The sequence below is a fragment of the Leiobunum rupestre genome, chromosome 3, assembly GCF_980474605.1.
Source record: "Leiobunum rupestre chromosome 3, qqLeiRupe1.1.hap1, whole genome shotgun sequence".
Lineage (NCBI taxonomy): Eukaryota > Metazoa > Arthropoda > Arachnida > Opiliones > Sclerosomatidae > Leiobunum > Leiobunum rupestre.
The window spans coordinates 4,643,858-4,670,939 of NC_143386.1; positions in this window are offsets into that span (position 1 = coordinate 4,643,858).

Sequence of the window (27,082 nt, forward strand, 5' to 3'; positions counted from 1 at the left end):
TTAGGAAATGTATTCCTTTTAGAAGCGCCATATTTACGTTAATAGATCATGTTCAAGCTTGTTTTTGATACTTTTAAACAAGTTGTTTCTAACGGATTTTTATGTATATTAACATGTACCTAAAACGTCGCTAGATGACTTGGGTCTTTGATATTAGCCTAGCTGATTATTATTATGACATTGTAAATGCATCAAAAACTATGTATTAATTTGATATTACCGTAACATATAACCTTTGGTCTGCCTCTTTAATAAGGACGCGTGTGAAAATTGTTTCATATTAACGCTAACAGTACATAACGGGGTAAAGTTTGTAGATTTTTATAACATGTCAAGCGTGGCCATCTTTATAGGGTCCCACCAGGGTGTGAATGGTAAATGGATTAATGAATGTTATTTTTGGAGCATATTTCTTCGGGGTAAAGTCCGTAAAATTTTAATGGAAATAGGGTGAATTACTTATCAAGCAAACGGACATTTCAATATCCCTAAAATCGTGTGTCAATGGGTTCCCTATATGGTTCGTTAATGATTAATGCTGTTATCTAGGCTGGTATCTATGGATTCGGGCACATGTTCTTCTATAAAAACTGAACAAGTTTGTTAGGTTATTATTCGTGTTAATCTAACATTGTCTTTATGCACATTATTCGTTTTGTCTTATATTACTCAGTGAATTCAATGTTATTTTTTGCTTCGGGGTAAAGTTTGTGAAGCCATTTACTAGGGAGTTAAATTTTTTAGTGGCCATCTTTATAATGGATATTTCAAGTTTTTTAGCATGTGATTCAAGACGATGACTTCTTAACAGTACATAACGGGGTAAAGTTTGTATTTTTTGTCGAGCGTGGTCATCTTTATCCACTATTGTAAATGGTTCAATGACCTTTTAAGGTAAAAGTACATAACGGGCTAAAGTTTGTAGGGAAATCAAATTATTAGTCATTTTATAGTTTTTATGACGTTATAAGTTACCTCTGTGCAGAGTTTTAGCTTATAACTCAAATGGTTACTTTAATCAAATTTATCAGTTGTGGCCTGTTTAACAGTTATTCAGGTTAATTTAAAACCTAAGCTCCTATTTTATTTTGTGTTGTAGCAGATGGAGATTTTAATAAATTTGATTTCAGACCCCAAAATACTGTGCTGATTCCAAGCTGTTTTAACTGTGAATGTTACGTCTACTTTCGGAGTCAGCAGCTTTCCTAAAAAGTCTGAAAGTTAGGCGACCACTTTGAGCCCAACCACGACGATTTGCGAAGACATTTCGGCAAACGTAAAGATGTTATTCAGGAAAGTCAGACGAGAGGTCTTCAGGATTTGAACAACTTAACATGTTAAGGATATGCCTTAGGTTATAAGAAAAGCTGTTCATTATTAAATTTTAAACACTAAAAAAGGAGGAGCTACTTACTTGAACTTTGCTGCGTAACTTATTGAAATAAAAATTTATAATAATAATAATAATCAGCTAGGCTAATACCCAAGGCACCACCTTAGGCCTAAGTCGTCAAGCGACTTTTGAAGCCTTTAATTCAGGTGGCCGGGTTACAATGCGTAGGAGGGTGGTGGCAAGCCCTGCATGCCACGCGATCGAGCCAACAGCTCCCTACACTAACTATTACCGTTAACCTCAACAAGTTTTTATGGAAGGGGAAACCGAAGAACTCGGGGGAAAACCCCTTAAACCAATGGGGAGAGAACTTGCAAACTCAACGCAGAAGGAGTTGTTCCGAGTTTTCACCCAGTGCCACAAGCTGGGATCGAACCCGGCTCCTCTTGCTGCGAGGCGAAAGTGCTAACCACTCTGCCACCCCATATCTCTATCATGGTGTTTAAAATCTAATGTAACTCAGTTGTATACTTGTTCAGCTGTTTCCTAGATAGCCAGAATTTCTACACACTACCTCCAAAAGAGTTAAACCGTTTTACTCTTGGATTTAATAAAAACAATAATAATAATCAACTAGGCTAATACCCCAACCACCACCATAAGTCAGTGTCATCGGGCGATTTTTAGTGTCTTTAAACAGGTGGCCGGATTACAATACGAAGGAAAGTGGTTGCAAGACCTTCATGCCACGCGAGCCAACACATACTATTGCAATTTGGCTATACTTCCATTTAAAAAGATTACACTTTCTGAACACAATTTGAAATAAACGTTTTTACAATACGTTGATTATTTGGTCTATGAACAGATTTAAACGCGTATAAACTGGAAAACCTAGTTCATAACTAGGCATATGAACTCTTATTCATGATTGTTAACTTGGTAATTTTCGTTTCAAGCATAATTGTGTGCAAAAGATTTGTGAAATTATAATCTTACTCTTATGTAGATGCAGCCATTTTCTATATACAGAGAAGTCTGGCACAAATTCACAGGCGTGTTCTTTGGGTAACAAGGAGTGAAAAAGGTCGCAAGAAACGTATATTGACCACGTCAATTGGAAAAAAGTCACTTATTGAATTTGGTTTTAGTTCGTCAAATGCCTTAAGTTCAAATTTAAATAATTTCCAAAAATGCAGAGAATGATAAACTGGAGCACACCCAAATTATTCTTAAACATTTCGAAGATTCTAGGTGTGTAACGAATTCACGACCGAAAACTATGGGAGCCGGGTGAAACTACTCGTCGGAGGTCAAATTTCACGCTCTTGGGTGGCCTACAAGTTAGAAACTTAAGCAGACGCTCCGCGTTATTAGACCCCTTACTCGGTTCGGCACCTTTACGTCATCCAGAACCATTTCTGTCGCGAATTGTTAAACAGCGATCAAAAATGGGTTGTCAATGTTGTGGACTTCAGTCTTGTGAACAAATTTTTCAAGATATCATCAGAAAAAAAGTTAAATGAGGGGGTGCTCCATCGTTCCCAAAAACACATTCTTAGGCTTACTGCTCTTCAAGTAGCTCTGGTAAAATTTCTTATAGAAAGGTTAAATATGACTCACCAGTAAGTCTTGATGGTAGAAAATAAGGTCCAAATAAATGGTCGCCAACAATAACGCACCAGAAGTTGAAACTCAACTGCACTTGATGTGACCTAAGGGAAGTCACGTGCTGATTTTCTTGATTGCCACTCACGACGATTATGTTAATTGAAGATTCCGTCACGGACAAAATTAGACTCGTCAGAAACTAGGTGAGAACGTTACTAATTGACGTCATTAGTCTGCTCCTGAAACCACTGACAAAATTTGACTCGTCTTGGATTATCGGCCTCATTTAAAGATTTAACCTTTTGTTAATGGAATGGGTGGTACTGGTGTCCTCGAAGGATACGCAAGACAAGTAGATGCCTGACTTGCAATTGACGTCCAACTTGCCTTGTACTTGTCAAAGGAAGAGCCTCGAAGACATTTGGTACTTGTTCTTCCACGTCTTCTAGATAATCTCATTGTGAAGTATCGGGTCCCGTGGGTTGTATTGATCAAGCTTTTCTTAAGCATCTGTCAACTGCCGTAAACGTTGGTCGATTTGGAAGCTGTGGTTGTGGAAAGTGCTCCAGATACAAGCGCCGCGCTTCCACCGCATTTCTCTGAGCGACTCCATTTATAAGAGGCATATCAACACATACTGCTTTCGAGAAGTACGCCTAAGCATAGCAGGTTAAAGTTACGAAATGTGAAACTAATTATTGAGGCCCCTCAATTTTTGCAAATTTAAGCCTTTTACCCGCCCAAAAAAACTATTAGAACAAAAACAACACCTGTAGACTAAAAACATTTTTTGGTTGACAATTTAATAGGGGCATTAATTACACTAGCCAACTTTATTCAGTGTTCTAGCATTCGAAAGAAAAAAACACGGATGTGAGCTAGATGAGTTCCAAAACGCCTCACAAGGTGTTAAATTTGAAATAACTTATGGTCTTAGAATATTAAAAAAAAGTTTCTACAGACCTTTTTCACTCCATGTTACCCAAAGAACACGCCTGTAAATTTGTTTCAGGCTTCTTTGAAACAACCTGTATAAATTAGCCTAAAAGGGATGCCGTAGCGTCACAAGTGGCAATCAATCTAAGATTTTAACATCCAATGATTGTGGTTATAAAACGTTGTAATTTTTGAACAAGCTTCAATGTTGACATTATTTGTTAGAAAAATCTAGCTCAATTTTTAAAACCACAACTATTTTTAAATTACTTGCGACTGTGGTAAAGAACTAAATGCACTATGTTTCTGAGACAATCCTAGCATATTTCAGAAATTTTTATCCAAGATTTCGATTTTGTTCGTTATCTCAAATATTGTAAAGAAATATCACAAAATATGTTTTCCTACATTTACGTAATTTCCTAAAAAACTCCGATTGTGTTTACTCTTCTTTTTGCAACCAACAATTCAACAATATATATTATGGGAAACAACATTTAAACAAGTTAAATTATGGGAACCAACATTTAAAATATTTAAATATGATAATTTTAACATACTTTATTCTTCAGATCAGCAGTCGGTACGTTGTGGTACCTTCAATCATTTGTTGTACCATTGAATTTATATATTCAAAGTATTCTAGAGTTAAATTGCCTACTCTATTAACCGGGCTCTAGTAATCGCTTAGTGAGAGCGTGCAGTAAAACCGTTTAGAAGTATTAAAATTATCAGAATGCTTTTAATAGCCAAAGTTTAATCTATACTTTATATATAAATAAATTAATTTTACCGTTTATTTATCAGCAAAGCCGTTTTAAATTCATTAACAGATGTTATTTATTAGTCTTAATCAATTGATTTATATGTGATATTTTAAGGACTTTTAATCTTTTCAACAAATCCATGCATTATTTTCTAACGGTACGAAGGATTAACATTCAGAAGACTTCTAAATGTCTTTTTTGGTTGAAAAATAATTATTGTAGATTAGCGACGCTCTGTTTTCCAAGCGGAACAATAGCACTTTCGAATCTAACGTTAATAGTTATTTTTGTTCCAGCGGTTGTTTTAAATTGCATTTAAATGATTTAAAACTTTCCAAATTCATTAAAACGTTAAATGTTTCATGAAGCCCTGTTATTAAACATTTTCTATGCGAATTAAGTACATACTTAATTCAGCAATAATAAATAATTGGCCAGTGCAAATCGATGAAAAGTAAGAGTCACACTTTGACCGACATTTTGGAATGCCGCATTCAAACACATGTACAAAAAATAGGTAGGTAGGGTATCGGCTGGAGTTGCTACAGCATCCACTCTTAATCCCACTGCTGTGTGGGAAGTGGGAAATGGTCCACCCATTGCTGCACCTTCTGCTGGGTTAAGTGACTTGCGTCAAGGGTGCGACCATCAGTAGTAGGGTACTACTACCCATGCTGGATTTGTCACCTGTCCGGGCTAGGTGGACGCTGGCGTAGGGCACTATGATGATAGACCTCGGGTGGTATGGTCTCTGTTACTAGTTACACCGGGCTATAAATTCTGACACACTGTACAACAAATCTATTATTTAGTTTTTCTTATTTATTTAAAAAGATGTTTTTTAAAAATAATGTTAAAAATACTTCGCTAGATCAAATTTGTTAATATTATCTTAAAAAATGTTTAAAAGTCGAGGCTAAAGCATTCAAAGAAAAAGCGTTCAAAGTTTATAATTATATTATTTAGAAAATAAATCCACTAAAAGTTTTGGAACACCCACTTTTTTAAAGCTATATTGGTGGGATTGACCTTAAAATAAATTTAATGCTTATTAAGCGCTGGAAAATTGAGTTTTAAAATACAGTGAAAAAAGGTCAAAAATTAGATGGTTATAAATTAATCTCACGTGTTTGGAAAAAAAATAACTAAAATTGAGTACCAATTGCTTTTTTTCGTATCGATTTGAGAGATATTATTTTATAACGAAACTTTCGTTAAATATCAAAATCATGAAGTAATTCTGGAAAAAACGGCTTTGAACACAAACGCACAGAACATTACTGAATAAGCATTTATTACAATGACCATTAAATAACATTAATAAAGACCAGTCATAAAAGCCTATTTTCCGAAGTAATATTTTTGCTTATTCCTTTTTCCTAAAATGTTTTCTTTGATTGCAATACATTGGGTATGTGGAAATTTTTATTAATTATCAGACACATGAATTCCTAGATGTAACTTTAAACTTATTAAACACTTTAATTAAAACGGCCATTGCTATTTTTTTATTTTACGCAATCTGTGGAAAGCAAATTGAGGAAATGTGTCAAATTTAAGCCAATGAGCAATCCGGATTTATTCGGAATATCTCTCGGACTGCCATCTAGGAGCAACAAACACACGGAGAACGCAGCTAGCATTAAGAAATGCTAAAGCAGTGTTGTGTTCAACTTTCATTGAACGAGCATTTACGTTGAGCGTTATACGGAAAGGGGAAGACAATTTCCGAATTTTCCCTTTCCGACGGCAGCAGGTGCTAAAGCGTCTAACCAATGAAAACTGAACGTAAGAAAATGCACGACTTTTGACGGGTTGCTGTTTCCTTGTGTTGAGTGCTGTATTTTTGCTTCTAGTTGCCATGAACTTTTCCAACTGTAGGCTTAACGAGAAAATTCCTTTTATATATTTAAGTTAGTCCTATCAATTTAATTAACATACATTTCCGGCTAGACGGTTAACGAACTGCAAATATGTACAATTTACAAAAACGAACAATAACGTCGATACACATTTATGGCTGAAAACCCCAACAGCCCTGTACCGTTGTTTAATCCAATAATGATTTAAAAGTCGTATAAATCACTGTTTTCAAAATTTCGTTTCAGAAATTTCCATAAATAAAGCAATAATCAAAAGTTGGCAAAGTTAGTCGAACGCAATTTTCGTGCAACATACTTTATCCATTCAACAGTCATCAAAAGCAAAAATAAAAAAGGCTTTGGCTACGACCGAATATAAAATCTTTTTCTTAGACCTGAAATATTGGAAGTTCGAGAAAAGTGAAAACTATTTTAGGACCAAAAAAGAGATGAGTATTAAGAGCCTCATAAATCCTCCAGATCGTTATAAAGCAATTAATTAATAGGTGATAGTAAAAATAATTTCGCCCAGATAAGCTATTATGTATGTCATTATATCTCACGTAAAAGGTCAAATTTATGTTTCGTTTTTCTTGAGTCTGATATTTCAAAAGATTAAATATCATTTATTTAACTAGGAATTACTTTAAATACGCTTTTAAATGTACGCCCATTTCACTCTAATTCGATATTAAATACAAACTCCCGATTTTAAATCCCAAACTAAATAATCCAAGTAAAGCTAATTGATTCTGTTTTCTGATGTATAAAATTTTACATTAAGTAAGGTACTTTTAATGATAAAATCGAAAACAATTAAACGCTTTTAAGAGAACTTAAACTTTTAATAGTCTAAGTTCTTTAAGTCAGTTTTTTAAATTCTCCGTTTAACTTCCAGAGGATTTTTTATTTTACAGCTCTTAATCGCAAAACTTTCCCCAGAAGGACGTCAAAACTATTTAAAACAAGTTATAAAGTTTGACTTAGTAATTTGCAATTTAAAGACGCTTAAGCGCATTATTTGATTTGAACTTCATTTGGTTTATTTCAAAATTTGCAAAATTCGGAGGAAGAAATGTGAAGAGGCTTTCTCGTTAGTTTAAAAAAATGGAGATTGTTAGGTTTTCTGGTTAAAGTCACTCGCATGGCTCTTTTCAAATTGTTACTCGAAACATTAAGGAACATATTTTCAATCAGTTTGAAAATGGTTATACAAAAAGTCTCCCTTACAGTCAAATTTTCAATGGCGATGGAAATATAATACATGCCAAGTATTGCAACAACAATATATATATATTTTAACTCCAGCTCTTGAGTTTGGGTCTTTTAATCATTTTCATTGGGTACAAAACTACTTGTTTGACAGATTGATGGTCAAATCTTAGGGCTAAAACTTTAATTTCATTATTAATACAAAAGCTTTTACAAGGTCAGGGGGAAACGTTTGTAAGTAAGATAATTTAAATTACGGGCCATATAGGGGCGGAAGCGACATATCAATTAATAAAGAAAGCTGAATTGCAAAATTCCTACGAATAAAGACCATTTGTATTGTGATAAAATCTAAATAAATCTTTGAAAAATGTCAGGTGAGCTTTGATTGTCGATTTTGTGCTCGCCGCTTCGGATTCTGCCGGAGTAAGTGATCACACTCTGCAATGAAATCTTTATTTAGTATTAAACCGTTCTCAATCGGTGTTCCTTTAGGCCATTTCTTGCGATATTCATTGTCTTTTGCGCAGAGTACCGCAAGAAATAGTGATCGGTCCTCTCTTTTTTTCGGTCATTTAAAATGATTTTCCACTTGAGACTAACAGCGATAGTCTTAGCCTGCAGATTGATATTGTCAACGCAATGTAACGGGGTGCCTGTATGGGAAACCCCGATTGAGCCTAAGCTTGTTTACAGGTTGATGCGGCGTAGGTAAGATGGCGCCACTAATCTGACGGATTCCTTATCAGCGTTCAAGGGTGGGCGAGCGCGGGCTTTTCAAGGATATAAAAGGCAGCTGCATCGAGGAATGGAGGAGAATCAGGACTACTCCTGAACGTACCACTTCGACGTTGATTATCCGTTGGCTGTCGCGTTTAAGTTTTAAAGAAAGAATTAAGTCCTTATATTAACTTAAAACGAGTTTTATTCCAATTAATATCACCGAACTCACGTGGGTAACTCCAACAACAACCGTCCCCTTACAGCAACATTTAATCATGCAGTTCGAAAATGAACTTCAATCCGTCCAAAACTTCAGTGTTGAAAGCCATATCCGCCCCAATCATACACGCTTAGTGGATCAGTTTATCCACTTAAAATATATACGGACGTTCAATGCAATTATTCTTTGCATACTTCAAATTACAGAAAGTGTAACAACTCAATTGCTGGCATCACTCATCGAAACCTTTTTTTTTCGCTCTTATATATTTATTCACACTAAATTCCTCTCTAATTTTGCCAAGTATAGACTTTGCGCCTGGAAGTTAACTTGTTATTCGGAACAAGTGTTACGGGTGTTAAATATCGCACGGGTCCCAATTACAAAATGACTGTTTAATGATGGAGTGTTATCAAAGAGGTGATTTACACTTTTTAGATGCTGTTAGTAACTTAAACTATTCAGAAAACCATGTGATGTTTTCTGGTATATAATTTGTGTCAACTTACATTGTTAGTGTAAGTAAATTTTTTTGTAAGACGAAGCAAATGTTATTAGACAAAGAAAATTATTTTAATATAAATTTTTAAAATAAATAGTTAAATATCTCGAGACATTAACGATTTTAAATGTAATTAATGAACAGCAAATAGTTGATTTATTCTATAAATTTGTGTTATTTTGTCGCTAGATGGCCAAGACCAGTATAGGGACGCCTATGGTCTCAGATAAAGTATACTTCCACTTCATTTTTGGAAGTGGAAGTGTATGTTAAAACCCCTTTTTCTTACAACAGGCGAGATGATTATCTCGATGTGATTTGTGACTGGACTGATGAACTACAACACTATGTACGACACCTCATACCATTATTCATAGATGTGTGAGACAGGTTCAAAGACGTTAAGGACGTGGATAAAAGATGCGCAAGAAGCCGTCTTTCTGACAAGAGTCTGACCCATCATACATATACCGACAAATTTGGAATCCGTGTTTAATGATTGGGTGAATTCGTGTTAACAAAATACTCTTTAAACGTAACTTAGTACACTACTTAAGTAGTTTTAAACAATTGTAAATATGGTTAGTTCAAAACTTATAAAATTGATTACACCAATGTTCCGATTCTCATTGACCATTATGGATTTGAGGTTACAACATCCTATGAACGGACTCGTACCCGGGTCAACCCAATATGGGAAGTAATTCCTGGTAGGACAGTTAATTCAACGTGGGAAGACCAGAATATCACCTCCTCCGGATAAGATAATATGTTGTTATACCGAGTATCAACCAAAACATTTTCAATCATAATTAGAACATACACTTTCAGTTGAATTTCATGAAGGGTTACTCGACGTTAATAAATTAAATTCTCGAATTAGGAATTTAGTTATTTTAGACGATTTACTATGCGAGATATCTAATAATACAGACGTAACTAATTTATTTTTTCGTTAATCTCATCACAGAAAGTGCTCCGTGCTAATTCTAATGCAAAGCATTTATTGCCCTGGAAAATAAATAAGAACTTAAAATTTAAATGCTCATTATCTGTTTATTTTTAAATCACCGCGTGACAAATCAACAAATCATCATCTCGCGAGACAAATGTACCCAACCAATAGTAAATACGTTATACACGCGTTCCAACAAGCCACGTCACGGTAAATCGGGTATTTATCAGTTGACTTGAAATCTCACACTCCAGATCACTATTAACTATGAACGGGTTTAATACAAGGTGAAGAAGCTGCAGTCTTTATCCCCAAATGAAGTGTATTATAGAAAGTTATCAACACTCCTAAGAGTTTCAGTTACTAACATCGAAGATATCGGTTGCACTAAATTATCATAACTAGAAGATATTCCCAAACTGTTCATTACGTTTTAAGAAAGGTTAAGAAAAATCTCTGAATTTATGTTTCCAAACGGGTAAGGAATGACATTTCTACGTTTCCTAATATCCTGCAATCCAAATCAAAGAAAATAAGCCATTAAGTACGCCGGTTAAGAAGCTATATTGGCCCTCGTCAAATGTTGTAATAATTTATTACACGGAACAAATAAAATATAGCGCCGTTATACGAAACGTGTCAAAGGAGAACGTTACATGTATATCAAAACGACGAAAGATTCCGGTTAAAAAAGGAGGTTTTCTACCATTTTTATTAGCACCACTGTTTTTTATCGGTAGTTCAGTCGTGGGAAGTACAATAAGTCGATCTATAAACCGATAATGGCTTGACAAAAGCTTCTAGTAGCAGAAGATGTATTGGAGAGATTAAAAAACACTACAACACCCAAAAATGTGGAAACACCTATATCTCAAAAAGATAAGACACTCGATGATGAAATAAAATTCATTCTAGATAATCCAGATTTAAACGAATCAGAGAAATTAGCATTGTACAATCAAACTCTTCAACGACATCTAACATTCATACGTAAAGAGCAAATCACTTCCGATATTGAAAACTCTGGACGGCCTAAAACCTGGTTCGTTCAAATATATTATTCTCTACCTGCAACTTATGTTAGAGATGCAATTGCACTATACCGAGCGACTACGGAAGATCCGAGATATATTAGATGAGCTAACTCAGGAGAGCTTTCTATTCGAGGACAGGTGATTGGAGGATCTAATATAATCGATCTCTTGTACGATGCTGTGAGCAAAACACCTGGAACGGCAATTGATCCTATAGGAGTTACAGAGTTTTACGTCGGTATTCATAAGTGAAATATTTCAAAACGTTTAATTATAACTCCTGTAAGATTGGCACAGTTAAAAACATTCGCTGTATTTCATACACCGCCAAGTAGTTCGACGTTATCTTCATCTTCACCTGGTCCTCTAAAACCTTGGATAGATACTAAATAACATATATTAACCTAATAAATTTGTTATCATTTTATATTATAAGCTTACAATGGAGGGTTGTACAGAAACCGTGTCTTTAGTGTTTTAAGCTAATTTAACTAAATCATTTTAATTATCATAGTTATTATAATATTATAATTATTGAATTTCCTTTTTTGGCGTTACATTCCATTACATCAAAATATTACCCGATATGGAGAAAGAACTCGAGAAAATAAATACTAATGCCGCAGACCCGGGTACATTCGCCGGAGTTCGAGCGCTCTATAATTCAGCTCGACATAAAGGTTTAAAGGCTTCATTGGAAAAAGGAAAACAATTTCTTATAAACCTGCAAAAAGACGATTCAAACGAAATCGAACTATTGTTTATGGAATTGCAGACTTGGCAGATTTTCAGAAGCTGTCTAAATATAATTCAGGATCCCGCTATGTATTATGTATCATCGACATATTTAGCAAATACGCTATGGCGGTAGCAGTTAAAAATAAGAAAGCTTTTCTAAAAGGTCGCCGGCCGAAAAGAATTAAAAGTGAAAATGGAAACGAATTTGTTTGTCAAGAAGTGCAGATAGAATTAGAAAGAAGAAACATTAACTTTTTCGCTACCCGATCGGAAATGAAGGCGTCGGTTTGTGAGAGCTTCATTAGAAGTTTTAAATAACGTCTATATCGCTATTTCACGCAGAATAACACCCTTAAATATATCGACGTTTTAGATGATATTATAAACGCTTATAACAATAGTTATCAAAGATCAATTAAATGTAAACCTGTGGAAGTTACTCTAGATAATTTTGCTAAAATAAGGAAAAATCTTTACGGTTCGGTTAATTTTTCTCCTCCGTTAACATTCGCATTTGAAATTGGCGACATTTGTAGAATAAGTAGAACTTTATCAATCTTTGATATGAAATATTGATTTGACTACCGAATTGTTTAAAATATCCGAGAAACTACCTAGTGACTCATAGAAAATAGACAACCAAACTAATCCTATGAATGAAGAGAGTCATTTCAACGTAACATGTTTATTTGAAACAAGAGAAAAGTGAATGCATATAACGACTAATGTATACAGTATATATAAGAAGTTAAAAAAGAACAATTTGTATTTTGCATAAACGGTTGTTCACATTTATATGGTTTTTATCAGACGGACGAAGGTCACGTAGTAGAGGCGCCGTCGCTTATCTCCAACACCCCTTCTCGACGTGTTGAAACTATTTCTGCCTTCGCCATCAGTTTGTTGAGTCTGATTCTTGTCAATGGTTTTGTCAGGAGATCGGCAGTCATGTCTTCAGTTGGACAATACTGAACGTTGATAATGCCTTTTTCTTGAAGATCTCGAAGAAAATGGTGCTTTACGTCAATTTGCTTCGTACGAGAATTTGTACGCTCAGTCAGGGACAGTTTAATACAACCCTGGTTGTCCTCGTAAAGGGTAGTTGGCGAGGTTAATTGTCGACCCAGATCCTGAAGGAGTTGACAGAACCACAGGACTTCTTGAGCTGCGCTTGCTGCTGTGACATATTCAGCCTCCGTGGATGATAAGGCAACAGTCGACTGTTTACGGCTTGACCATGTAATTGTACTATCACCCAATAGAAAGAGATGACCGTTCGTAGATTTTCGATCTCGTTGATCGCCAGCCCAATCTGCATCAAAGTATCCTTTAAGTTCTGGGGTTGCCGTTGACGTGAGTTGTAGTGCGACATCAATGGTACCCTTTAGATATCGCATTACACGTTTGGCAGCAGTCCAGTCACGGTCTCGAGGATTTTCCACGCGACGGCATAGAATTCCAACTGCACTTGCGATGTCTGGTCTTCATACCGTAACGATGTGTAGTAGAACCCCAATGGTCTTACGGTAGAGTGTGTTATTGGGTAAAACATCATCTTCCCCGTCCAATTTTTGATACACAATATCCATAGGCGTTTTGGTAGGCTTCGCATCTTCCAGCTTGAAATCTTTTAACATATGTTTAATCTTCGTCGCTTGGTGAAGTTGATAACTGCCGTCCTCTAATCGTGAGATTTGGATTCCTAGATAGTAGGAAACTTCTCCGAGGTCCTTGATTTCGAATCGAGAAGTCAAGCTTCGAGCAATGGAGTCGATGATATCGTCACTACCGTTGGCCACAAGCATGTCATCCACGTAGAGGAGGATATAAGTCCAGCTCTTATTTGTCTCTTGTCGGCTATACAGGCATGGATCGGCTCTGCTTTTGGTGAAGCTGTTGTCGAGAAGAACTTCAGTAGCCTTTTTATTCCATGCTCTCGTAGATTGCTTAAGACCATAGATGCTATGTTTAAGCTTGCAGACTTTATCTTCGTGACCGGCTTGTATAAATCCAAGGGGTTGATACATGTACAGATCTTCGTCGATGTCCCCAAACAGAAACGCTGTTTTTACATCTTGTGGCTGCAGCGATGCTTAGTAAAACTCTGACTGTGTCGTACTTTACGACAGGAGCAAAAGTCTCATCGTAATCTTCGCCGAATTTTTGCGAGAAACCTTTGGCGACAAGACGTGCTTTGTACTGCTGAGGCGTTCCACTCTGATCGCATTTAGTCTTGAATACCCATTTGCATCCAATAGTCTTTCGATTGGCTGGTAGAACCGCCAGCTTCCATGTCTACCGTTCTTGTAACGACTTCATTTCATCTTCAGCAGCTGCCATCCAGTTCGACTTCCTCTTTTTCAGGTAAGTTTACGACTTCTTCCCAGTTGGCAGGTGGTCGTATGAGCTCAGTAATTGCTGCATACGCGAGTCGTTTTGGTGGAACCCCTTTATTTGGCCATGTGGGACGTCGTGGTAAACAGGTTTCATCCTCTTCAAAACTGTTGTCTGACGAAGTGCCGGATTCTTCCTTGTCAGTCGTGTCGGAGCTATGTATGAAATCTGTTGCTACTTCCGAAGAATCCCCTTCTGGCTGTGACTTGGGGGAGAACATGTCATCGGAATCTCCCTCGATGAAACGGACGGTTCTGCTCATTATGATCGTGTTGTTTATCGGGTTGAAGATACGATAGCCTTTAGTTGCAAGACCATATCCAACGAAGATCCCTTCGATAGCTCTGTCGTCCCTTTTTGAACGTCGTGCTTTGGGTACTTGAGCAAAAGCTTTGCATCCGAAGACTCGAATATGTTGAATTTTTGGCTTTGACCCATGCCATAGCTCAAAAGGCGTCTTCTCCAATGAACTGCTTGGTAAGTGATTCTGCAAGTAGCCAGCCGTGTTGATGGCTTCTCCCCAATACACGTCTTTTAAGTCATCAACCAGAAGCATGCACTTGGCCATTTCGACTAGGGATCGGTTCTTTCTCTCGGCTACTCCATTTTGCTGCGGGGTATACGGGACGGTCAACTGGTGCTCGATGCCTTCTGTTCTTAAGTAGAGTTGGACTTCATTCCCGATGTACTCGCCACCATTATCTTAACGGATCTTCACTGGTTTCCTTTGGAACTTGTAGACGAAGGCGATGTATTCTTTTATCTTTCCCAGGACTTCGTTTTTCGTCTTTAAGAATGATCATCAATACAGGTACGGAAGTATCGGCTACCGCTGAAAGAAGCTGTTTTCATAGGACCACAAAGATCAGTATGGATTAAATCCAATGGTTGATGACTAGTCGACTCGGACGCTTTGGGGAAAGATTGTGATGCCATTTTCCCTTTTATGCAACATTCGCAGATCTCTTTGGACTTGCATTGCCATAATTGAATCCCAGTGGCTAGTTCATGATCGCAAAGTTTCTTTATGGCGTTCGGATCTCTATGACCAAATCTTCGGTGCCATAAGTGGACGCAGCCCCTGTGTTCAGCTCCCGTTGTTACGACGTTGCTGCTCTCCTTGCATTTTAGTCTGTAGAGCCAGCCATCTGATTCTGCGGTAGCTGCTATTCGCTGTCCTTCGAATATGTCACAAATATTGCCCTTGAAAACAATCTTATGTGCGGTTTGGGTAAGTCTGTGGACGGAGATAAGATTACCTCCCAAATTGGGAACATATAACACTCCCTTGACTGTAATTTCTCTGAACTGGCCTTCCGGACCGATGCACTGTATGATACCTTGCCCGACGCCTTCTGCTTCTATAACGGAGTCGTCCGCTAAATAAATCTTCTCGGACTTCGGTGATAGGGTGTCGAAAAAGGAACGATTGCTGCTCATATGGCTAGTAGCTCCTGAATCGACATACCAAGCCGTGGACGAACTCCTTTTTGATGTCTTGAAAGCGGAATAACCATTTTTCTGGCCAGAAGAGGACTGAGAAGCACTCTTGACACGTTGCGGACTGCATAACGGTCGGACTGTTCGATGATTGAGTGGCGCTCGTGACATTTCTTCTGCGACGCTGATTCCTAGAAGTCCCCCGATTCTGCTTGGCCTTGAGGGTACGACAATCTTTCTGATAATGGCCAAGCTTTCCACAGAAGTAGCACTCAATAACCGACTCTTGACGTTTCTTCTGTTATGTGAAGTATTTAGAGCCGTTTCTGACTTATCCAACAAAGATTGTTCAGAGCCCTCCTTTCTTCTGTTGCACTCTTCAATCAGCTTAGCTCGGACGTATTGCAAAGTTAAGTCAGCTTCTGGATGTACTTCAAGCGCCGTTACTAGAGTGTCGTATGACTCCGGGAGACTACATAACAGCATGCAGGCTTCGTACGAATCTTTCATATTCTCTCCAATTCCTCGTAAACGTTGCATAGTTTGACCTTGTTTAAGGCGCATTTTGTGTATCTTCCGAAGCAGAAAGAGCTTGCTCGAGATGGTGGACTGCTCGTGGAGTTGCTTAATTGTTAGCCACATCTGTCGGGCGCTGTCGTCGTTCATTATATGAATTAGTTGATCGTCTTCAACAGATAGTGATTAGCCGCTTGTGCTTGTCGATCGCGTTTATCCCAATCAGGTGGCACGTCCGAGGCTGGTTTTACTTCATCAACGACTTGCCACAAGTTATCCCTGGTCAGAAACATCATCTTGAATTTCCAAAGCGGGTAAGTCAAGTCGTTCAGCTTCGCTATGGTACACCTGGAGTCTGCATTCGAATCCATGACGTCTGCGATGAAGGAGCCTGAGGCGTAACCGGAACAATTAGGAAACAGCTAAGTACTTGCGACAACTACAGAGGTGGACTGGCATAGCGGTAACGGCGTACTAACTGGGCCCATAACCTGATAGAAAATAGACGACCAAACTAATCCTATGAATGAAGAGAGTCATTTCAACGTAACATGTTTATTTGAAACAAGAGAAGAGTGAATGCATAAAACGACTAATGTATACAGTATATATAAGAAGTTAAAAAAGAACAATTTGTATTTTGCATAAACGGTTGTTCACATTTATATGGTTTTTATCAGACGGACGAAGGTCACGTAGTAGAGGCGCCGTCGCTTATCTCCAACACCCATTCTCGACGGGTTGAAACTATTCCTGCCTTGGTAAGTGATTCTGCAAGTAGCCAGCCGTGTTGATGGCTTCTCCCCAATACACGTCTTTTAAGTCATCAACCAGAAGCATGCACTTGGCCATTTCGACTAGGGATCGGTTCTTTCTCTCGGCTTCTCCATTTTGCTGCGGGGTATACGGGACGGTCAACTGGTGCTCGATGCCTTCTGTTCTTAAGTAGAGTTGGACTTCATTCCCGATGTACTCGCCACCATTATCTGAACGAATATTCACTGGTTTCCTTTGGAACTTGTTGTAGACGAAGGCGATGTATTCTTTTATCTTTCGCAGGACTTCGTTTTTCGTCTTTAAGAGGTACGTATGGGTGAATCGTGAATGATCATCAATACAGGTAAGGAAGTATCGGCTACCGCTGAAAGAAGCTGTTTTCATAGGACCACAAAAATCAGTATGGATTAAATCCAATGGTTGATGACTTGTCGACTCGGACGCTTTGGGGAAAGATTGTGATGCCATTTTCCCTTTTATGCAACATTCGCAGATCTCCTTGGACTTGCATTGCCATAATTGAATCCCAGTGGCTAGTTCATGATCGCAAAGTTTCTTTATGGCGTTCGGATCTCTATGACCAAATCTTCGGTGCCATAAGTGGACGCCGCCCCTGTGTTCAGCTCCCGTTGGTACGACGTTGCTGCTCTCCTTCCATTTAAGTCTGTAGAGCCAGCCATCTGATTCTACGGTAGCTGCTATTCGCTGTCCTTCGAATATGTCACAAGTATTGCCCTCGAAAACAATCTTATGTCCGGTTTGGGTAAGTGTATGGACGGAGAGAATATTACCTCCCAAATTGGGAACATATAACACTCCCTTGACTGTAATGTCACTGAACTGGCCTTCCGGACCGATGCACTGTATGATACCTTGCCCGACGCCTTCTGCTTCTATAACGGAGACGTCCGCTAAATAAATCTTCTCGGACTTCGGTGATAGGGTGTCGAAAAAGGAACGATTGCTGCTCATATGGCTAGTAGATCCTGAATCGACATACCAAGCCGTGGACGAACTCCTTTTTGATGTCTTGAAAGCGGAATAACCATTTTTCTGGCCAGAAGAGGACTGAGAAGCACTCTGACACGTTGCGGACTGCATAACGGTCGGACTGTTCGATGATTGAGTGGCGCTAGTGACATTTCTTCTGCGACGCTGATTCCTAGAAGTCCCCCGATTTTGCTTGGCCTTGAGGGTACGACAATCTTTCTGATAATGGCCAGGCTTTCCACAGTAGTAGCACTCAATAACCGACTCTTGACTCTTGGAGTTTCTTCTGTTATGTGAAGTATTTAGAGCCGTTTCTGACTTATCCAACAAAGATTGTTCAGAGCCCTCCTTTCTTCTTTTGTACTCTTCAATCAGCTTAGCTCGGACGTATTGCAAAGTTAAATCAGCTTCTGGACGTACTTCAAGCGTTGTTACTAAAGTGTCGTATGACTCCGGGAGACTACATAACAGCATGCAGGCTACGTATGAATCTTTCATAGTCTCTCCAATTCCTCGTAAACGTTCCAAGACCTCCATCATGGCGGTGATATGCTCTTGCATAGTTTGACCTTCTTTAAGGCGCATTTTGTGTATCTTCCGAAGCAGAAAGAGCTTGCTCGAGATGGTGGACTGCTCATGGAGTTGCTGAATTGTTAGCCACATCTTTCGGGCGCTGTCGTCGTTCATTATATGAACTAGTTGATCGTCTTCAACAGATAGTGATATAGCCGCTTGTGCTTGTCGATCGCGTTTATCCCAATCAGGTGGCACGTCCGAGGCTGGTTTTACTTCATCAACGACTTGCCACAAGTTATCCCTGGTCAGAAACATCTTCAGCTTGAATTTCCAAAGCGGGTAATTCAAGTCGTTCAGCTTCGCTATGGTACACCTGGAGTCTGCATTCGAAGCCATGACGTCAACCGAAAAAAATTCAAAGTGATCATGGAAACGAATTGGTTTGTCAACAAGTGCAGAGTGAATTACAGCGAAGTTGTATTAACTTTTTCGCTACTCGATCAGAAATGAAAGCGTCCATTATTGAAAGATTCATTAGAAGTTTTAAATCTCGTTTATATCGCTATTTCACGCAGAATAACACCGTTAAATATATCAACGTTTTAGATGATGTTATCAAAGATCACTTAAATGTAAACCTGTGGAAGTTACTCTAGATAATTTTGCTAAAATATGGAAAAATCTTTACGGTTCGGTTAATTTTTCTCCTCCGTTAACATACGCTTTGAAATTGGGGACATTTATAGAATAAGTAGAACTTTATCAATCTTTGATAAGAAATATTGATTTGACTACCGAATTGTTTAAAATATCAGAGAAACTACCTAGTGACCCACCTGTATATAAGCTGGTGGTTTTAAATTATAACCCCATTTTAGGTGTATTCTATGGCGAGGAGGTTCAGATAGTTGGTCAAGATTTAAAAGACTGTTACTTCATCATCGAAAAAGTAATAAAAACGAGGAAAAAATATGACGGCAGCGGAGAACTGTATGCAAAGTGGCAAGATTACGACCCCACGTTTAATTCTTGGTAACAAGAAGTGGCTTTAAAATGAGTTTTTACGTAACGCTTCCTTCAGATTCCTCGTCATTATATTACAAAGATAATAGCGTTGGTAAATTTCGAACGTATTAAGCTGAACCGTTTAGATTTGAGGAACAGTACGAAGTTGGGTTAGCGGAATTAAGCTACCCTCGGACATGGCATAACGTTCGAAAACCTAATCTATTTGTTATTAAAGACCCTCTCAAATATGATGAAATAATTAAATTGCCGCGGGTTTTAATAAAACCCCAGAAGAACTATTATATGTTATGAACGTCCACAACCTATACTTTGAGGAAAATACATATTTTCAAGCGTATTGTAATCTTTTCATTCACACTAATCAGTGGAACGGGGATGAAGGGAAACAGATAAGTCGGGAAGATTACTATAACGGAAATTGTTTATTCGCGTACAATTTGGCCTCTGATCTTAAAAACAACTTTAATCATATGCATCTTGTGAAAAACAGTAACCTGATATTAGAATTAAAATTTGAAAAACCGTGACCGGAGCCGGTTACCGTTATAATTTATGCTGAATTTTAAAATATGGTTGAAATTGATAAGAATCGAACCGTGATTTTCGATTGCAGTAATTAATGGATTCGCTACAAATAACCAAAATTCTTGAAAAAATTTAAATACTTAAAGTATATTCCTAGATGTGTTCGCGGCTGATAAACTACCAAAATATGTTAAAACATTCCCTTCTCTATTTATCGTGAACACTGATACGAGGGATGGGCCTGGATTACACTGGGCTCTAATATATTTTACTAAACATAGGTAAAGAAATTTAATATATTTATGGGTAACTATTTATAATATAACATTCTTCTATAAATAGAAATACTGAATTCCTTTGGAAACCCACCAGATTTTTTTCAATTTAATGACTTTATTAAACGAAACAGTAAAACTGTTACTTTTAATTCAAAGCAATTACAGAGTAATTCTAGTAACACTTGTGGATGAATCTGAATCTATTTGATATAAACAGGTGTAAAGGAATAGAAATGTATAACATTGTGTCTAGGTTTAAGAAAGATAAAAATGTGAACGATAAAATGATTAATGAGTTTATGTTTAAAAAGTATTCAATAAAATGTGTTACATTATATTTAGGTTTACACTGAGAGAAAAATATTCTTTGAAAATTGCAGAAAACGTCTGGCAACGTAGAGGCCTAGAAAATGTATATTTATTTTAGAACTCAGTCTGCTAGCCGGTTTATCGGATTCATTCTGCAAATTTAACAGACACAATTTTTGTAATATTGACCGAAACAATTTTAAAGTTTATTCTGAGCTTGTGGTCTGTATCTTTTTCAGAAACACAGATCTATTTTACTGTTTTATCCCGTATTTATTGTCTGTTTTGTTAACAGAATCATCTCGCAATTTTAACGATTTAATCTGTGTTTGTGATCTGCGTTTTAAAAGGATTTGCGTTTAAATTAATTTCCTAGCCATATTATTTCTATTAAATTTGAAAAGAAAGGTTATAAATAATTTTTCAAGAATTTTGCTGATTTTCAATTTACACCAGGTGGCGATAGCATCTAAGGTCAGAAAAAATTGACGTTGTTGCGCTAGCCTCTTTTGAAATGACTTTGGTCCATTAAAAATGAAATATAATGGCGTCCATGCGATGCGTTAGCTCGAGTTTCTTAAGCATTGGTCTTCTTTAAAATAAATGTGTCGGTGAAGTGTAGTGTAGTGGTTATAGGCGTTATAATTCTACAGCCATTTCGTCCTTCCGAGGTCGGTTCGAATCTAGTTCGGATTAATTTGTTTCGGATGGGTTTCATTGCATTAACAAATGTGTTATAATTGAATATAATTTTTTTTAATTTATTACGTTAATTTAAATCTTAATACCCCAAGTTAAACATTATGGATTTACTAAATATTCCCTCTGATAATAACCTGGATCTATACCCCACTGGTGATTTCGGAAAATACTCTGAAAGACCTTTTTCTTAGTTGACAGAAGCAAATTTTCGTCTTCAGAGTATATAAAATAAGGATAGAAGGTTTTCTAAAAATGAATAAAACCTTTTTCACCTTCTTTATGATAGTGAAATCAAATATTTGTCAAGAAGCATAAAACTTATGTTACGTATGACTAGAGGCCTGCGCCGCCGCCGCCGATTGTTCGGAAATCGGCGCACGCCGCCGCCGCCGCCGTTACTAAGAACGGCGCGCCGCCATTTTTTTTCTTTATAGACTTTTTTTGGTATATTAAGCTTGGTTTTCATTTACGCGAAAATAACTACATTGGAACACGACGTCGAACGTCAAATTTTGGTTTTCGGATTTCGGTCGACGCAGAGTAATAGCATTTTCACTTCGCGTCAATAGATTCCAGCATTGCTATCTTGGCTATAGAGAGAGTCACTAATATAACCAAGGCTTATCCACATTTTAATTATCTTTAAATTTAAATGTTGCTTGGTTTATTAAAATTGCATTATTATAATCAGTGGCGGACTGGGTCTAATATTTTTTGGTTGCTAGGAGACTAAGGGTCCCAGCTTTAACAACTATAACGCTTCCATGTTTACGGAGGCCCACTTCGTGAACGGTCCATGGGATCCACGCCATCGGGCAGGTTACCTCTATGGAAAATCCAAGACTGATAATAATTTTTTACTTGAAATTCAATAAATGAAGCATTTGATATACTGCATTTTAGACGTCCAATACGTTTATAAAATCACATCATAATATCATAAATTCTATTTAAATGGAAAATAACATATCAAAATAGCAATATGTTTGTTCACCGTGCGATGATAACCTTCGGCAGCAAAAATGATATTATTCGTAACTCGGATTTATTTCTGATTGGAAGGCTGAGAGCGTCAGTGGCGTAGCCAGAATTTCGTCAAAGGGGGTCCAAGAATGTTAATATTAAGATGGGTGTCGAGAAGGGGGTGTCAATTTAGTATAGTCAAGGTAGGCCCAGGGGGCTGATATTGAACCCTCCTTGTCTACGCCACTGCAGAGCGTTATCGTTTAGCACGACCAAAAATATAAAAAGCCAATATCGAGCCTTCAACCGAATTTCGACCCGGCATAACTGCGAATAATTTTGGAGGTCATTTGGCGTCAGGCAAGTGGTCTACCTCGGAAGGTCCATGGACTAATTAATGTACTTCACACATTAACACATTAAAACAAACGTTTTACAAATTAAGCCAGTCCCACGTGTTTTTCAGCTGCTGAGCTACATTTGTATTTTCCCTCCCCTCACCAATTTTCCTTTTCCCCCGGTTATCATTAGTTTGTTAGTTCCTAACTCCGCCGCTAGAGCGCATATTTAACAATCGCCCGAAACAAATATTCGGGAAAGAGGCGTCTCTGTGCGAAGTACATAAATTAGTCCATGGAAGGAGTAGTACGAGTTGGTATTTGCCCTTGCCCTTCTGGTCGCGTGTTTTTTAAACTGGACATGCATCAGATTTATAGCCCGGTGTACCGGTAAGATTTAAACCACACCACCGGAGGTCCGTCATCATATGCCCTACGCCAGCGTCCACACTCCCGCACATTTGACAAAACCAACATGGGTAGCAGAACCCTACTACTGACGGTAGCACCTTCGACGCAAGCCGCTCAACCCAGCAGAAGGTGCAGCAATGGGCCGACCAACGCGCCACTTCGCACACAGCAGTGGGAATAAGAGCGGATGCTCTGGCAACGCCAGCCGACACCCTGCCTAGAAAGGTAGAGAGCCTAGCCCATTGGAAAGAGCGCCTAAAGGGGAACGGCGGGCACACGGCAGACCGCATAACCCGGCACAGCTGGCACCGGAAATCCCCGTGGAACCCCAAAAGGCCGGGAGATGGGCGCCGTGCCCTCACACGGAGGCCCGCAGCCACACAGCAGGCAACGCAATCAGCCGAGACGGTCAGTTTGCCCGGCCCCTCTCCGTTAGCTTGGGCCGAAGCCCAGTTACCAGCCCACATCGGACCGAAGTCGGAGGTGGAGATAGGACCATTTGGACGGAGCTAACATCTCCCAGTGCGCCACCGCCCGTGCTGGGTTAGAAGAGCCGGACCCCGACTCCCCGGTAAAGCCACCAGTTATTGCACACTCCGACCCCTCGTGGGCCGTGTTTTTTAAACTGTCGCTACAAGAAATAGCTCTAAAATTTATACAAACGCCGGCTTACGCCGCCGCCGCCGGTCATTTTGGCTTCGCTGAAGACGCCGCCGCCGTAGGCCTAAACGCCGGCGTAAGCCGCCGCCGCCGGTATATTTTGGGTCAAACGCCGCCGCAGACCCATATCCGATCGGCGCAGGCCTCTACGTATGACTGCGAATAAGTCTATTCCTGTTCATTTTTGTGTGAATCAAATGGAAGGTAATGTCAAAAAACTAGTTTGTTTGCTTACATGCAAAGTATGCGTGGCAGCCAGTAACCCAGGAATTTTGGTATAAACGTTTTGGCGAAGTTAAAAGTATATATGTTTTCAGTATGGGCCTCCGACGTGGTTTACTACGTTGAACCCAGCAAAGTATGACTGGTTAGAACTTCATGATCATTTGCGATCTTTTTACCCGTTGAAAGAAAAATCTTTGAAAATTCCAACTGGTGAATTATGCAATAACGATCCTGTTGCTGTAACACGACATTACCAAAACCGATTTTAAGCCGTTTGTAAGAAACTTATAATGGATAAAGAAAACCCTGTTTTAGGCCAAGTGGTGCACTATTTCGCTGGGGTAGAATGTCAGAGAAGTGGGTTACCTCATATCCATTTTACTTTATGGATATAAGACGCACCAAAAATTGGGATTGTAAAAGATAAGGTAGTATTGGATGTAATTCAAAAGTATGTCACATGTGCTTTACCAGATAAGAATAAAAATCCAACATTATATGATTTAGTATCAAAATACCAATGGCAAAAATGCAACGCAACTTGCTTGAGGAAAAAAAAGGAGATAAATTTATGACATGTTGTCGTTTCAAGTTTCCCAGAGTTGTTACTGATACGGCTATTCTTAACGCAGTTGATACTACTATTTAGCAACATGCCGCAGGAAATCCGGGAGCAAGCTTTATATGCTACCTAGATCCAAAGCCGAAACGCACATCAATGATTACAACCCTTTGTTGCTTTTTGCTTTTAAAGGAAACATGGACATTCAGTTTCTATCTGACTTGAAAATGGCTATTGCACGCTATATTACCTCGTATATAACAAAAAAAATCAGATATGGAGAGTTTTTGAGATGATTTAGAAAATAAAGATTTACGCAGTCGTTTGTGGTCAGTTTGGCTTAAAAGCTCTTTTACATCGTGAAATTGGAAGCTACGAGGCAGGTGATCGCTTAACGCAGCAGCATCTGTATGGGAAACCGTATTCCATTGTTTTTGTTAATACTTCCCTTGAAGAACATAGAAAGCGATTACTTAAGCAGTACAAAGATTTGAAATCTCTGAAAGAGACTGATCCTGAGAGCACAGATATATTCATGAAACAGTAAGTTGATGATATATATCCAAATCACCCTAATAGTCGAGAAGACACTTGTTTGTATGATTGGGCGAGATCCTACTATCGGGTTTCAACAAAGCCTATTATCAAAGGACCTTCTGAATTACTTGAACTAAAAAACTGAACCTGGTTTTGTAAAGATGAGAGTTAAACCTTTCCTGGTTCAGCACCCAAATCATGATCCAAATAAATCCCAATCAGAGTCTGAAAATTATTATCATGGGTTGTTGATGTTATTTTTACCTTGGAGAGAAGAAAGTTCTATATTGGGGAATCATAAAACCTTTAAAGAATCTTTTGAGAGTTATTTACCAAGGTTTAAGGATATGATGAAGCATCACGAAAAGTTAAATGCTTTACTAGAGGCAGAAAAGGATCTGCAAGAAGCTTTAACTAAAGATACACCAGCTGGCAATCAGAATAATTTTGTGGTAACTAGCACTGATAATCCTATTGACGGAAGAGAGTTGGGAGTTGCCGAAAGTGCATTTAATGAAGTGAACGCAGCTTTTAACGAAAATTTAATTTTAACTCCTGACAGCTTAGCTTGTGTGCTTTTTTATTTGGAAACATATCAGAGGAGCATCTTTGATAAAATTGCTAGTCATTTTTGCAGTTCAAACGCTTCTGACGAAGCACTGCATATGTTTATTAGTGGATATGGAGGAACTGGGAAAAGTTTCCTAATTAAAATCCTTAGAATATTTTTATGCTCGCACTTTCAAGATAAACTTGGCGTGGCTTTGGCCGCTCCTACTGAATTGGCTGCCCATAACATAGGAGGAGGAACTCTGTATCGTTTGTTAATAATGCCTGTTCAACGTGGCAAAATTGCGAAAAATTACAAATTAGGCCCAGACACCTTGAAGATAATGCAGAACACACTGGGTCATTTGAAGCTACTAATAATCGATGTGTTTTCTATGCTAGCTTATATCCATTTAAGATTAAGTGAGATGACTGGTAAAGAAGAACCGTTTGGTGGAGTTTCAATTTGGGAATTAGGGGATTTATTGCAATTACAACCCGTTAAAGGGGATCCTGTATTTTCTTTGCTCGTTAACTTATTGGCCCAGTTGGTGGATTTAATTTATTTGGTCAGTGTTACAAATTTGATGAGTTAACTACGGAGAAATGTTGAGTAGACTGAGGGTAGGAAAGGTCACTGCTGACGATGTTGATCTTTTGAAGACACGCCTAATTCCCAATGCAGATAATGTTGAGGAGGTTGCCAACTATTACGATTGCTTTGTATTCAACCAATAAACAATGCAATGACATAAACAGTGCTATGCTTCAAAAATGTGGTAATCCTTTTTTGGAAATAATAAGTGAGGATAAGGCCCATGGGCAAAAGGAAATGCAAAAAAAAACAGTTCAAGAGCAACTCGGAAAACTGGAAAGCAATATATCTGTGACAGCAGGATTAGAATCTAGACTATTGCTTTGCATAAATGCTTGTATTATGCTAAGATATGGATAAAGGTCCTTTAAATGGAGCCATGGGTACTGTGAAAGGGTAAAAAATGAACGTAAATGGAATTGTTTCACAGTTATTGGTTTAATTTGATAATAATACCACCGAAGAAGAGTTACAATCAAGTTTGAAATTGTGACCAATATTTTTGTTTCAAGAAGTCAATTTCCAGTGGTTTAGGCTTATCTTTCAAGGTATGAGTGTGGAATGTGCTTTGATAAATATAGGACCAATCGTCTTTCAAAGGGGGATGGCAAACGTTGCTCTTTCGAGAGTTACATCTTTGGATGGCCTTCATTTGCTTGATTTTTATGCGTCGAAAATATATGCAGATTGCAAAGCGATACAGTATCAGAGTATAATCGACTAAGAAAAGAATTTAGGCCTGATTTGCCTCAAATTGCCTTTTTCCCAAAAAAACAACCAAAACAACTTCTGCAGTGTCACTAATGCGATATGAGCAAACAGGGGATGAAATAGATATGGGTGTAAAAGCTTGTTCCGATAATGAAGGTGGTC